Source organism: Acipenser ruthenus, chromosome 43, assembly GCF_902713425.1.
Source record: "Acipenser ruthenus chromosome 43, fAciRut3.2 maternal haplotype, whole genome shotgun sequence".
NCBI classification, from domain to species: Eukaryota; Metazoa; Chordata; class Actinopteri; order Acipenseriformes; family Acipenseridae; genus Acipenser; species Acipenser ruthenus.
This window is the reverse complement of record NC_081231.1, coordinates 4681244-4695873: the sequence shown is the minus strand read 5'-3', so window position 1 is coordinate 4695873 and position 14630 is coordinate 4681244. Positions and strand designations below refer to the sequence as shown.

Here is a 14630-nt window from a genome sequence, read left to right as displayed (position 1 = left end):
TAATCGCTTGACAGCCCTAATTTGAAGTTATAGGCCCAATTAAGGGATTATTTAACTATTCAGACAGTTAACATGGGTTTCAAAATCACCAGTGTGGAGTAGTGGTTAGGGCTCTGGACTCCTGACCGGAGGGTCATGGGTTCAATCCCAGGTGGGGGACACTGCTGTTGTACCCTTGAGCAAGGTACTTTACCTAAATTGCTCCAGTAAAAACCCAACTGTATAAATGGGTAATTGTATGTAAAAATAATGTGTAAAAAATAATGTAATTGTATGTAAAAATAATGTGATAAGGGCGTCTGCTAAGAAATAAATAATAATAAAAATGATTGACAAAAGATTTGTCGATAAGGACAGGGGGTGACCCGGCTGTCAGGAGGCTCATCAATATGGTAACAATATCTCAGAAGGGTGATACAGCAAACCTGGGCAGGTACAGACCTATCAGCCTTACATCCAGGACATGTTACACTATGGAAACAATAATAAGACTATCCTCAGTATACAGTAACGACACTGAGGTCTGCTGCTGGACTACAGTCTGCACGTTTTATAAAAGAAAATACAAGTCAGACTTATCAAACTAATGGGCTTGAAATCCCTTTAAATATCAATTATGGCTAAGCCACTTATTTTTAAACAAACAAACTAATATTCCATAAGCTCCCATTGCCTCTGCTTGTGTTATCCCTGCTCTGTGGAGACATAAAGAGGACTGGTCTCCAATCCACCACCTTCAGAGGAATAGAAAAATAAAGAAATGAAAGCACATTTGAAAAATCACTGAGATGTGTTCTTACCGATTACTAGTGAGTGGAGTAGCTGCTCTCTGTCTCTGTGTCCTGCTCGTTCGATGTGAAGGTGCTGCTGTATTAACACCTGCACATGAATGAGATCACACTGTCAAACCCAACCCAACATGCAAATCAATACTGTGCAAGACATCGAGACATCTTTTATTATAGATTCACAAAGAAACCCATTCCCAATACAACCTGATTGCTGATCATTAACTTCATTTACTAATTAACTATCAACAATTAAAAAAAAAAAACTTTACATATGTATCCATGGAAATACACAGTGGCATAAAAACATATTCAGACAGATCCCCTAGGTTTCAATATGACCAATGTTACAATATATCAATAAAATGATAAGTAATCAGTGTTTACAAATAATTTGCTGAAACAAAAAAATACCTTCAGTAACTCTGACACTTTACCTACACATACCCTGAACCACCCAGCCATCCAGATTGGAACCCAGGCCTCCAGAGAAAGGTGACAGACTAGTCTAGTGCATTAACATTAACCCACAGCGCCACCTAGCCATCCAGATTGGAACCCAGGCCTCCAGAGAAAGGTGACAGACTAGTCTAGTGCATTAACATTAACCCACAGCACCACCTAGCCATCCAGATTGGAACCCAGGCCTCCAGAGAAAGATGACAGGCTAGTCTAGTGCATTAACATTAACCCACATCAACACCTAGCCATCCAGATTGGAACCCAGGCCTCCAGAGAAAGGTGACAGACTAGTCTAGTGCATTAACATTAACCCACAGCACCACCTAGCCATCCAGATTGGAACCCAGGCCTCCAGAGAAAGGTGACAGGCTAGTCTAGTGCATTAACAATAGCCATCCATAACTATTACACACTCAATAGTGCTACATTTAGAAATACTAAAAGAAAGTATTTCTTAACATTAACATAAACCCAGTGCAGCACCTAGCCCCCCGGCCCTCCACCCGCTAGGACCCCAGGCCTCCACAGCAAGGTGAAAGGCAGGACACCAGTTTTGATTTGCAGACAGGCTGCTTTCTCATGTGACATATCTCGAGTGTTTTGCATGAACACATTTGAATCAAAGGTGAGCCACAGGTCTGGTCTGCTGTGGAGCGCCTTTGATTCAAATGTGATCATGCAGAACAGTCTGTTCTTTTTAGCTTGTTATTTTTTTTTCTATTCGCAGTGAATCGCAGAACCTTTAACTCTTTGTATCCAGGATCCCCAAGTGAAGGGCTTGTAGACTATTCATTTATTTTTACAGTTTTGTAATGATTTTAAGTAGGGCTTTCAATTAATCTCAGTTAACTTCTGCAATTAACACCTAAATGTTTTTAGAGATTAATTATTTTAACTCACTGGACAGAAAGACGCTTTCTTGTCTACTGTCAAAGTGAGTTCCAGTATCACACACGAGTACATCTAGTCTGCTGCGTGCTGAACACGCCTTCATCTCTCAAAATACACGAGCAGCTCTTCAGCTACAGACAATAACAACAGCAAATTAAACCCACCAGTTTCAATAGAAATGCAGGATCGCTGCAAGCCCATATCAAGCGAAGAATGATCATGATAATAAATGAGTTAGGCTGCGTTGCTCCTTTTTTTTCATGTAGTATGTAAAGCCTGACAATTGTTAGTTTTCAGTTTTTGGATATGATGACAATGTTTTTTTTTGTATGTTCTCTTCACAATGAACAGTTCATTTCCTAGAAGTGTTTACTATATCTACATATTTATAATTTTATTAAAAAAAACTAATTTATTTAAGTTCACAATCACATTTAAAAATAGATATCCTATGTATTGTGTTTTCTGATCTCTGTATGCTGCTGATCAAGCTTGAACCGCACATGTTATTGTGTTGGTTGTATTTGTAATTTCTAAATTCTTACCCCTAGTACATTTTGGTGGTGGTCTCAATGGGTACATTTCCTGGTTAAATAAATACATGAATAAATACATTTTAAACAATTTTATTTACAGTTAAGGATAATAAAAACAATAGCATCAGTAATAAAACACATTTAAATTCAATGGATGTAGTAATTGTAACAATTTAATATGCAATTAAAACTGAGATTTAAGATTAATTTTTTTAATCGTGATTATTTTTTTTAATCGCTTGACAGCCTCATTTTAAGTTATAGGCCCAATTAAGGGATTATTTAACTATTCAAAACATTTCTTCCTAATTGAGAATTGTTCAATAATGAGAGTAATTGAACTCTAATTAGATAATTGACATTTCTATTAATAGGCTACAGTGTGTATCCGTTTGCTGGTGTGCCGTCATGAGTTCGGAGTCTGAACCTGAAATCACACTGACACAGACAACATATTGTGTTATAAGTGAAGATAGCAACGAGGACTTTGTTTTAAATTTAGACCTTGAAGGTGGCATTAGAAAAATAAAAAGAATGAAAATAACAAAGGAGAAAGCGGAAAGTAAGCGTTTTGCTGCCCCTAAAACAGATGAAGAAGTTAATATCTTTGCAAGCGATCGATTTTCTGGAAGTACTCGCGCAAAATGTAAATGGGCTGTGAATCTGTTTGAAGTTTGGTTAAATGAAAGGAATTCAAAAGCTGACTTTAAATCTGAGATGCGTGTAATTAGTGGAGATTTAGTCAATATGGATCATGCTGCTTTGTCATACAGCCTTAGCTGTTTTGTGACAGAAGTAAGAAAATGTAACGGAGAGGAGTACGGTGGTAATTCACTATACGAACTTGTAATGTGTAGACAGCATTTTCTAAGACTGCAGGGACGCACTTTAAGTTTCTTAAATGACCCAGCAATGAAGCACAAGAACATATATTGTACTGAACTGTGTGCTGAAATTGGAAATCAATTATGTTTAAACGGTATAAAAGTATAGCTAATTGTTGTTTTAATTGCTGCTTATTAAAAAGACACTCGCTTTTTTGTCAATTATTTGTGACTGTGGTTTGTTAACGAATCCACAGTTTTCTGTGGATTCGTAGCTCAAAGTGTGTATTCGTTTATCAACAATTCATCTGCCCTGCACTCCCCTTCTCTTCAAAGTCACACTGCCACTTTAGTTAGACGATTCGTAGATATAATCTACTGAAAGATCAAAGGCTGGCGTCACAGAAATGTTTTAAAAATGGGATAAACCACGGTAAGTGTTGAATCGGTAAAATAATCCACAGTATCTCGTGCCTAACGGCACTTGAAACGGAGGATTATTTTACCGAGTCAACACTTTCCGTGGTTTATCCCTTACAGACAGTTCACATGGGTTTCAAAATCACCAGTGTGGAGTACAAATGCTACACTATGGAAACAATATTAAGACTATCCTCAGTATACAGTCACAACACTGAGGTCTGCTGCTGGACTACAGTCTGCACGTTTTATAAAAGAAAACACAAGTCAGACTGATCAAACTAATGGGCTTGAGAATCCCTTTAAATATCAATTGTGGCTAAGCCACTTATTTTTAAACAAACTAATATTCCATAAGCTCCCATTGCCTCTGCTTGTGTTATCCCTGCTCTGTGGAGACATAAAGAGGACTGGTCTCCAATCCACCACCTTCAGAGGAATAGAAAAATAAAGAAATGAAAGCACATTTGAAAAATCACTGAGATGTGTTCTTACCGATTACTAGTGAGTGGAGTAGCTGCTCTCTGTCTCTGTGTCCTGCTCGTTCGATGTGAAGGTGCTGCTGTATTAACACCTGCACATGAATGAGATCACACTGTCAAACTCAACCCAACATGCAAATCAATACTGTGCAAGACATCGAGACATCTTTTATTATAGATACCCAAAGAAACACATTCCCAATACAACCTGATTGCTGATCATTAACTTAATTTACTAATTAACTATCAACAATTAAAAAAAAAACCTTTACATATGTATCCATGGAAATACACACTGGCATAAAAAAACATATTCAGATAGGTCCCCTCGGTCTCAATATGACCAATGTTCCACTATATCAATAAAATGATAAGTAGTGTGGAGTAGTGGTTAGGGCTCTGGACTCTTGACCGGAGGGTAGTGAGTTCAATCCCCAGTGGGGGACACTGCTGTTGTACCCTTGAGCAAGGTACTTTACCTAGATTGCTCCAGTAAAAAAAAAAACCCAACTGTATAAATGGGTAATTGTATGTAAAAATAATGTGATATCTGTATAATGTGAAATAATGTATAATGTGATATCTTGTAACAATTGTAAGTCGCCCTGGATAAGGGCGTCTGCTAATAAATAAATAATAATAATAATCAGTATTTACAAATAATCTGCTGAAACAAAAAAATAACTTCAGTAAATCTGACACTTTACCTACACATACCCTGAACCACCTAGTCATCCAGATTGGAACCCAGACCTCCAGAGAAAGTTGACAGGCTAGTCTAGTGCATTAACATTAACCCACAGCACCACCTAGCCATCCAGATTGGAACCCAGGCCTCCAGAGAAAGGTGACAGGCTAGTCTAGTGCATTAACATTAACCCACAGCACCACCTAGCCATCCAGATTGGAACCCAGGCCTCCAGAGAAAGGTGACAGGCTAGTCTAGTGCATTAACATTAACCTACAGCACCACCTAGCCATCCAGATTGGAACCCAGGCCTCCAGAGAAAGATGCCAGACTAGTCTAGTGCATTAACATTAACCCACAGCACCACCTAGCCATCCAGATTGGAACCCAGGCCTCCAGAGAAAGATGACAGACTATCCTGATGCATTAACAATAGCCACCCATAACTATTACACACTCAATAGTGCTACATATAGAAATACTAAAAGAAAGTATTTCTTAACATTAACATAAACCCAGTGCAGCACCTAGCCCCCCGCTAGGACCCCAGGCCTCCACAGCAAGGTGAAAGGCAGGACACCAGTATTGATTTGCAGACAGGTTGCTTTCCCCCATGTGACATATCCAGAGTGTTTTGCAAGATCACATTTGAATCAAAGGTGAGCCACAGGTCTGGTCTGCTGTGGAGCACCTTTGATTCAAATGTGATAATGCAAAACAGTCTGTTCTTTTTTGCTTGTTCTTTTTTTTCTATATGCAGTGAATCACATAACCTTTATTGATTTATTTTTAAACGTTTTTTTAATGGTTAAGTTATAGCCCAATTATGGGATTATTTAACTATTCAGACAGTTCACCTGGGTTTCAAAATCACCAGTGTTGAGTTATATACATTTATAAACAAAAATGATTAGTAAAAATGATTTACAAAGGATTTGTCGATAAGGACAGGGGGTGACCCGGCTGTCAGGAGGCTCATCAATACGGTAACAATATCTCAGAAGGGTGATACAGCAAACCTGGGCAGGTACAGACCTGTCAGCCTTACATCCAGGACATGTTACACTATGGAAACAATAATAAGACTATCCTCAGTATACAGTCACAACACTGAGGTCTGCTGCTGGACTACAGTCTGCACGTTTTATAAAAGAAAACACAAGTCAGGCTGATCAAACTAATGTGCTTGAAATCCCTTTAAATATCAATTGTGGCTAAGCCACTTATTTTTAAACAAACAAACTAATATTCCATAAGCTCCCATTGCCTCTGCTGGTGTTATCCCTGCTCTGTGGAGACGTAAAGAGGACTGGTCTCCAATCCACCACCTTCAGAGGAATAGAAAAATAAAGAAATGAAAGAACATTTGAAAAATCACTGAGATGTGTGCTTACCGATTACTAGTGAGTGGAGTAGCTGCTCTCTGTCTCTGTGTCCTGCTCGTTCGATGTGAAGGTGCTGCTGTATTAACACCTGCACATGAATGAGATCACACTGTCAAACCCAACCCAACATGCAAATCAATACTGTGCAAGACATCGAGACATCTTTTATTATAGATTCCCAAAGAAACCCATTCCCAATACAACCTGATTGCTGATCATTAACTTCATTTACTAATTAACTATCAACAATTAAAAAAAAACCTTTACATATGTATCCATGGAAATACACAGTGGCATAAAAAACATATTCAGACAGATCCCTGAGGTTTCAATATGACTAATGTTACACTATATCAATAAAATGATAAGTAATCAGTATTTACAAATAATTTGCTGAAACAAAAAAATATCATCAGTAAATCTGACACTTTACCTACACATACCCTGAACCACCCAGCCATCCAAATTGGAACCCAGGCCTCCAGAGAAAGATGGCAGGGTAGTCTAGTGCATTAACATTAACCCACAGCACCACCTAGCCATCCAGATTGGAACCCAGGCCTCCAGAGAAAGATGACAGGCTAGTCTAGTGCATTAACATTAACCCACAGCACCACCTAGCCCTACAGATTGGAACCCAGGACTCCAGAGAAAGATGACAGGCTAGTCTAGTGCATTAACAATAGCCACCCAGAACTATTACACACTCAATAGTGCTACATTTAGAAATACTAAAAGAAGGTATTTCTTAACATTAACATAAACCCAGTGCAGCACCTAGCCCCCCGCCCCTCCCCCCGCTAGGACCCCAGGCCTCCACAGCAAGGTGAAAGGCAGGACACCAGTTTTGATTTGCAGACAGGTTGCTTTCACTCATGTGACATATCCAGAGTGTTTTGCAAGATCACATTTGAATCAAAGGTGAGCCACAGGACTGGTCTGCTGTGGAGCGGCTTTGATTCAAATGTGATAATGCAGAACAGTCTGTTCTTTTTTGCTTGTTTTTTTTTCTATTCGCAGTGAATCGCAGAATCTTTAACTCTTTGTATCCAGGATCCACAAGTGAAGGGCTTGTAGACTATTCATTTATTTTTACATTTTTTTTAATGGTTAAGTTATAGCCCAATTATGGGATTATTTAACTATTCAGACAGTTCACCTGGGTTTCAAAATCACCAGTGTTGAGTTATATACATTTATAAACAAAAATGATTAGTAAAAATTATTTACAAAGGATTTGTCGATAAGGACAGGGGGTGACCCGTCTGTCAGGAGGCTCAACAATATGGTAACAATATCTCAGAAGGGTGATACAGCAAACCTGGGCAGGTACAGACCTGTCAGCCTTACATCCAGGACATGTTACACTATGGAAACAATAATAAGACTATCCTCAGTATACAGTCACAACACTAAGGTCTGCTGCTTGACTACAGACTGCACGTTTTATAAAAGAAAACACAAGTCAGGCTGATCAAACTAATGTGCTTGAGAATCCCTTTAAATATCAATTGTGGCTAAGCCACTTATTTTTAAACAAACTAATATTCCATAAGCTCCCATTGCCTCTGCTTGTGTTATCCCTGCTCTGTGGAGACATAAAGAGGACTGGTCTCCAATCCACCACCTTCAGAGGAATAGAAAAATAAAGAAATGAAAGAACATTTGAAAAATCATTGAGATGTGTGCTTACCGATTACTAGTGAGTGGAGTAGCTGCTCTCTGTCTCTGTGTCCTGCTCGTTCGATGTGAAGGTGCTGCTGTATTAACACCTGCACATGAATGAGATCACACTGTCAAACCCAACCCAACATGCAAATTTATTTTTTATTTATTTATTAGCAGACGCCCTTATCCAGGGTGACTTAGAATTGTTACAAGATATCACATAATTTATTTATTTATTTATTTACATACAATTACCCATTTATACAGTTGGGTTTTTATTGGTGCAATCTAGGTAAAGTACCTTGCTCAAGGGTACAGCAGCAGTGTCCCCCACCTGGGATTGAACCCACGACCCTCCGGTCAAGAGTCAGAAGCCCTAACCACTACTCCACACTGCTGCCCTAAATATGGATGCTACTGTGCAAGATATTGAGACATCTTTTATTATAGATTCACAAAGAAACCCATTCCCAATACAAACAGGGTGAATACTTAACTAATGAAGACTTTTCAGTTTTTTATTTTTAATTGATTTGTTTTTTCACCCCCCCCCCCCATTTTTTCACACATTGAAAGTGTTGAGTAGGTTGTGTAAATCAAAGGGAAAAAAATCTCATTTAAATACATCAAGATTTCAGGTTGTAACACAACAAACTGTGAAAACGTCCAATGGGGTGAATACTTACTATAGGCACTGTATATAGTGAAAAGTGTTGAATTAAAATCAAGGGAAGTAATGTTAAAACTTTACAAAGCATTAGTAAGACCTCCTCTAGAATATTGCGTTCAGTTCTGGTCACCTCGCTACAGAAAGGAGAGAAAGAGTGCAAAGAAGAGCAACCAGAATTATTCCAGGTTTTAAAGGCATGTCATATGCAGACAGGATAATATAACTGAATCTATTCAGTCTTGAACAAAGAAGACTACACGGTAATCTGATTCAAGCATTCAAAATCCTCAAAGGTATTGACAATGTCGACCAAGGGGACTTATTTTTTTTTACCTGAGAAAAAAACAAGGACCAGGGGTCAGAAGTAGAGATTAGACAAAGGGGCATTCAGAACAGAAAATAGGAGGCACTTTTTTTACACAGAAAATTGTGGGAGTCTGGAACCAACTCCCCAGTAATGTTGTTGAAGCTGACACCCTGGGATCCTTCAAGAAGCTGCTTGATGAGATTCTGGGATCAATAAGCTACTAACAAGTAAACGAGCAAGATGGGCCGAATCGCCTCCTCTCGTTTGTAAACATTCTTATGTTCTAACCTGTGAGCTCCCCCACTCTGCCACTGGAACCACGTCTCACTGCCCAGCCAGTCTGTGACATCTCTTTTGGAGGCTGCCTGCAATGATGCACGAGGCAGGAGCAGCTCCAGGCTGGATTGAAGTGACTGTTTGTCCAGGGGGTCCCCCTCTGTCCCAGCAGGGAGTCTCCCTCAGAGGGGTGAGGCTCTACAGTGACTGAGCTTTTGAGGATGGGTGGCAAGAGCCCCCAGAGCAGAGACACACAGAACACCACACCTGTAGGTTTGCATTCAACAGGAGAATAGTTAGAGGTGAAACACGGCTTCAAGTTACCCTGAGAATTTCAAAAATGAACAAATAAATAAATTATACCACAGCTTTATAACAGATCATTGTTTAAATGTAGCTGAATTAATAAATAAATAAATAAATAAATAAATAAATAAATAAATAAATAAATAAATAAATATTCCTGTGTGTGACCGCTAGGGGGTGCTGCAACCCCCAAAAGTTATTATAATAATACAAAAGTAAATAAGTCACCATATTTGTCTACTTCTTTACCTTTCTACATGAATGTGTGTATATAGTCAGTTTATTATCACACAATATCAAACTTATCTAGGATTGTCTTTATTTTGCCATATTATTATTTATTTCTTAGCAGACACCAGGGTGGTTTACAATTGTTACACACAATTACATTATTTTTTTACACATTATTTTTACATATAAATACCTATTCATGAGTTGGACTTTTACTGGAACAATCTAGATAAAGTACCTTGCTCAAGGATACAATGAACTGGGTGAGGAGGTGATTGAACTCTAGTCATTACCATTGCAGGCATGGAGATTACACACACAGAGCAATGAACTGGGTGAGGAGGTGATTGAACTCTAGTCATTACCATTGCAGGCATGGAGATTACACACACAGAGCAATGAACTGGGTGAGGAGGTGATTGAACTCTAGTCATTACCATTGCAGGCATGGAGATTACACACACAGAGCAATGAACTGGGTGAGGAGGTGATTGAACTCTAGTCATTACCATTGCAGGCATGGAGATTACACACACAGAGCAATGAACTGGGTGAGGAGGTGATTTACAAAGAAAAGAAACAGGAAGATTCTTAGAAGTTACATTTTTTTGAAGAGAGGAAATTATGTTTCACAAAACAACAAAGATTTTGTTTCGATCATCCATCAATTTTTTTTTACATTTTCACATTAGTAGCACAGTAGAAGATTAAAGGTATCATTTAAAAAGATAAATGGGTTAAACATAATAATCTAATTATTAGAAGACACTAAACACAAATGTTTGTGTACATTCACTTTATTATACAGTAGTTTAAACTAGGAATCAAAGAATGCTTTATATTGTAGTAAAATTACCCAATCATTTCAGTACTGTTTCAAAAATATCAGTAATTCTGTTTGAAATATCTAGGCCCGCCCCTTTTTACTGAACTCATTCAAGGAGGAATGAACATTATCAAGCAATGCAGTCTAAACTGTACAGTGTAAAAGCTGAACAGTGTTTGGGTGCCACCTACTGGATACATTGAAGCATTGCAAATTTAACGCTTGTAACGTTTGAAGGGTTACAACTTAACGCCACTCAAATAGAATATTGGTGTTATTAATAAAACCTGAGAGATGTCTCGTCATGTTTTAATAATAAACGCTTTCTGCAATGCACACATTCTGTAGGCTGCTCATTCACCTTCACTCGTGTTGCTTCTCCTGAATGAATACACTTTGTACAGACCGGGGACAACAACTACAGACCCAAATACAGCTTTACCGAAAGTACTGTTGGGCGCAGTAATATAAATGCAGAGTATTGTATGAGAATATTTACCTTTGTTTCCAATCTGCGCAGTCATAAGCAGTTAAACTACTAAAACATTTTAAAAATACTGTAACTGGGACTGTTTAATACAAACCTCTCACTCTCTGACATATATGATCTGATTTCATTATTCATTCAATACATTTAGTTTATTAACCTGCTGTGTCACTCCACTGGGTAGTTATTCATATAATAAAAAGCATTTCATTCAAAGAGCTTTAGTTTTCTAACGCCTCTCAGGTTTTTCTTGTGGAATGGGACGCTTTTTAATCACAATAAGACACCTCAGGACATCTTTTCAAAGCTTTTACACCAGTCTTTAATTAACTCCTATTTATTTTAAAGAGGTAAACCACCTGTTCATTTTACAAAACTAGAACCACACAGCTGAGTAATACACTGTATTTCAAGCCCTCTTCAGCACTCTCAGTGTGTTTAGTTTTTCATGTTGTAACATTAACATGATGTCTTGTCCTTTTTAAAATCAATAGCAGTTAATTAAAGGCTGGAGGAAGCGCTTTGATAACGCGTCCCCTCGAGTCTCACAGAGCAGCGCACTCCTTGGCGTGTCTCATTGCTGGTGACTCTTCTGCTGCTGTGGACGCGGCTCTGTTGCCTGGTTTAGTTCGCAGCGCAGTCTGAGGAAGATTCTAAATCTGTGCCGCTGGACAGCAGGGAGGAATACTGTCCTGGATAAAGAACAGGAGACAAGAATACAGTTTAAGAGAAACTAAATAAAAGCATGGGGTAGAAATAGCAGAGGTTACTGCCTGGAAGTTTACTCGTGAAGAATGACCTTTCTGCGACCCTGTGCTGTATTTACCAAACAAGTTCACACGCACTGAACCTCAAGACTAGCGAAGAGAAAGCTATGAAACTGCGCCCATGCCTGCGCCATTGTGGATCTGTTTGTGACAACGGCGCTCAACTTGAATTAAATTAATATACGTCTAAAAACATTATCAGGGATATACCGTTAGTGTTTGAACATCTCATTCGGAAGAAGAGGACGGGAAATATCAATATAATTACACGAAACACAGATTATATATCTGCGTGAAACTCGCAGCATCGATGCTGCGGCCGCCTGATAGAGAAAGGACTATACCAACTCCGGCATGGGGGAGGGGTTACCTGAATTCAAATTGTATTCACTGGGAAAAATATAGAGCTACAAACAGCTCGATTATGATGTTAAAATTGAAAGTCATATTCATTTTTTATTAAAAGATTCCCGGTATCACAATTCCCTTTGCGGTTCATATTCGATGAATTGTCAGACCGCGCTGATCGGTTTGTATTTTGTGATTGGTATATTCCTCGGTTCTGTGGGAGACAGACCCGTTCAGACACTGAGGGAGAGCAGAGAGGAGGTGAGAGAGTCTGCATGGAGCTCTACAATGTGTTTATAAACTACAGAGCGCTGTTATATTGTATTATTTTGAAAGGTCCGGGTAGTAGTGTGGTAGGAGCGCGTTGTTTTATCCGTTCAGACACTGAGGGAGAGCAGAGAGGAGGTGAGAGAGTCTGCATGGAGCTCTACAATGTGTTTATAAACTACAGAGCGCTGTTATATTGTATTATTTTGAAAGGTCCGGGTTGTAGTGTGGTAGGAGCGCGTGTTTTTGTGTGTGTGTGTGTTGTATTTGTGAAGCGGCGTGTCTGTGTCAGCGCGTTTGTTTTTATTCTCATCCTCTCATTCACAGTCTGTGTGTTTCAGGGCTGACAGCTTCGCGGGATTCCAGACAGATTCTCATTGTTCTGAAAGCGTCTCGCGGGTCAATACGGGGTTCGTTCTGTTACCCGGGAGCGCGCGCCGGCTGCTCGTGGCTGCTGTCTTTCTGACGTCACACGCAGCTTGTAGAAGCGCGTCTCCAAACCTCGCAGCGCAGCTCAGTGACGCGCTTGAAAACGCGACACAGCATTCCCTAATAACACTTGCCATGCATTATGACTTCAAAGTCATCACTGTAAGGCGATGACCTTATTATTTATTGATTTTATTTTGTTTTATTTTACTTTATTATTTATTGATTTTATTTTGTTTTATTTTACTTTATATGTTAGCCTTTAGGCGTAATTCGGGGGATGCCGTAGAGGGCGCTCTCCGCTTTGCGCTCCCTTTTTTCTTCTTTCCTATTTCCTTTTCTTTAGCCTGTCTTACCTTCCCTCCGTGGCATCCTGCCCGGTAGCGTCCGCGATCTCTTCCGGGTGGAAGCTGATCCCAGTTCAGCCTCATTTAGTATTTCCAGCCAATCGCACAATGCAGTGATCGCCACGTCAATTATTAGGGCATGGCCAGCACTGCTCCACGTACGTGTTATTGGCTGCCCCTCCTGTCTATCTCGCTCTCTTTTTCTACTTTAACCAGCACTATTTCCGCTTCCTTGTCTGTGTTTGTTTTTTGTTGTTCGTTTCTTTCACTGCAAGCCGTTTCTGGGTCTGCGCTCGCAAGATAGTATCAGCTATTTTCCTACCTGCTCAGTCTGCGCCGTTCAAAACGCACCGTCATTCTCAACTTGGTCTGCGTTTTCATCAGAAAGACTGTTTCAATGTCACCGCTGCACTGCAACTGTTTTACACCGGCGCCTCACAGACCATGGTTACCACGGCAACGCCTCAGCGAGTGACTACTGGGAGTGGTAAGTTGCTACGGCGACCTGGCAGCTTTAACAGGCAATGAGAGCCTGTGCCACACGACTACATTTTTCTGGCTCCTGCTGCAGCGCTTGCAACATGACAGCTTCAACTCGCCGAATTGTGACATCTAAATACTACAGGCTCCTCTTCTAGACCTACGTTAACTTACTTATATCATCACTAACTGTTCTAAAGCAAATGCTCTATACATAGACAAGGATTGTAATCGCAATAACCAAATATATGCTACCCTGCTTCACTGAAGCCAATAGTTTCAATTCCAATAAAAACCTCTAGATGGCAGCATAACACCACAAGCTCTACATAATTTAAGATGATTTGCTATCGCTGCGAATCTGGCACTCTCCAAACCTTCTATTAATTCCTGCAGTTCGTTGTCTTTTTGAGGGATTCTCAGTACCCTCCTGCCTCAACCTCTTTTTCTACATATATTAACTTGAATTTTGTTTTTTGTTTTTTTCAAATCCAAACTCCTCCCCTTGAGAACCTTGTCATGAAGCCATGCTTATCAGCTTTCTGAGATGTTAAGAATCCACCGTCACATTAATTTACAGCTTCCCTGCATCAGGCCATTCCTGCAACCTTCTTGTTCCTGGATTTGCACTTCCTTATTTGCCCCCAACTTCATCAAGGCACTTAATATAACTTTCAAAGTCCATTTCATTCAATTTGAGCTACCAGTCACATTCGGAAACTATGTGCTACGATTATCAACATTT

At 39.5% G+C, this 14630-nt stretch overlaps 1 protein-coding gene across 1 annotated transcript in view; it reads left to right on the top strand.

Annotated features, from left to right (window-relative positions):
- Positions 1 to 12598: 12598 nt before the first annotated feature.
- The window catches only part of LOC117971457 (zinc finger protein 624-like), a 183008-nt gene continuing 180976 nt past the window's right edge, over positions 12599 to 14630 (top strand). The window contains exon 1 of the mRNA XM_059011907.1: positions 12599 to 12767. The gene's annotated coding sequence lies outside the window, so the exon portion shown is untranslated. The remainder of the gene's footprint in view (positions 12768 to 14630) is intronic.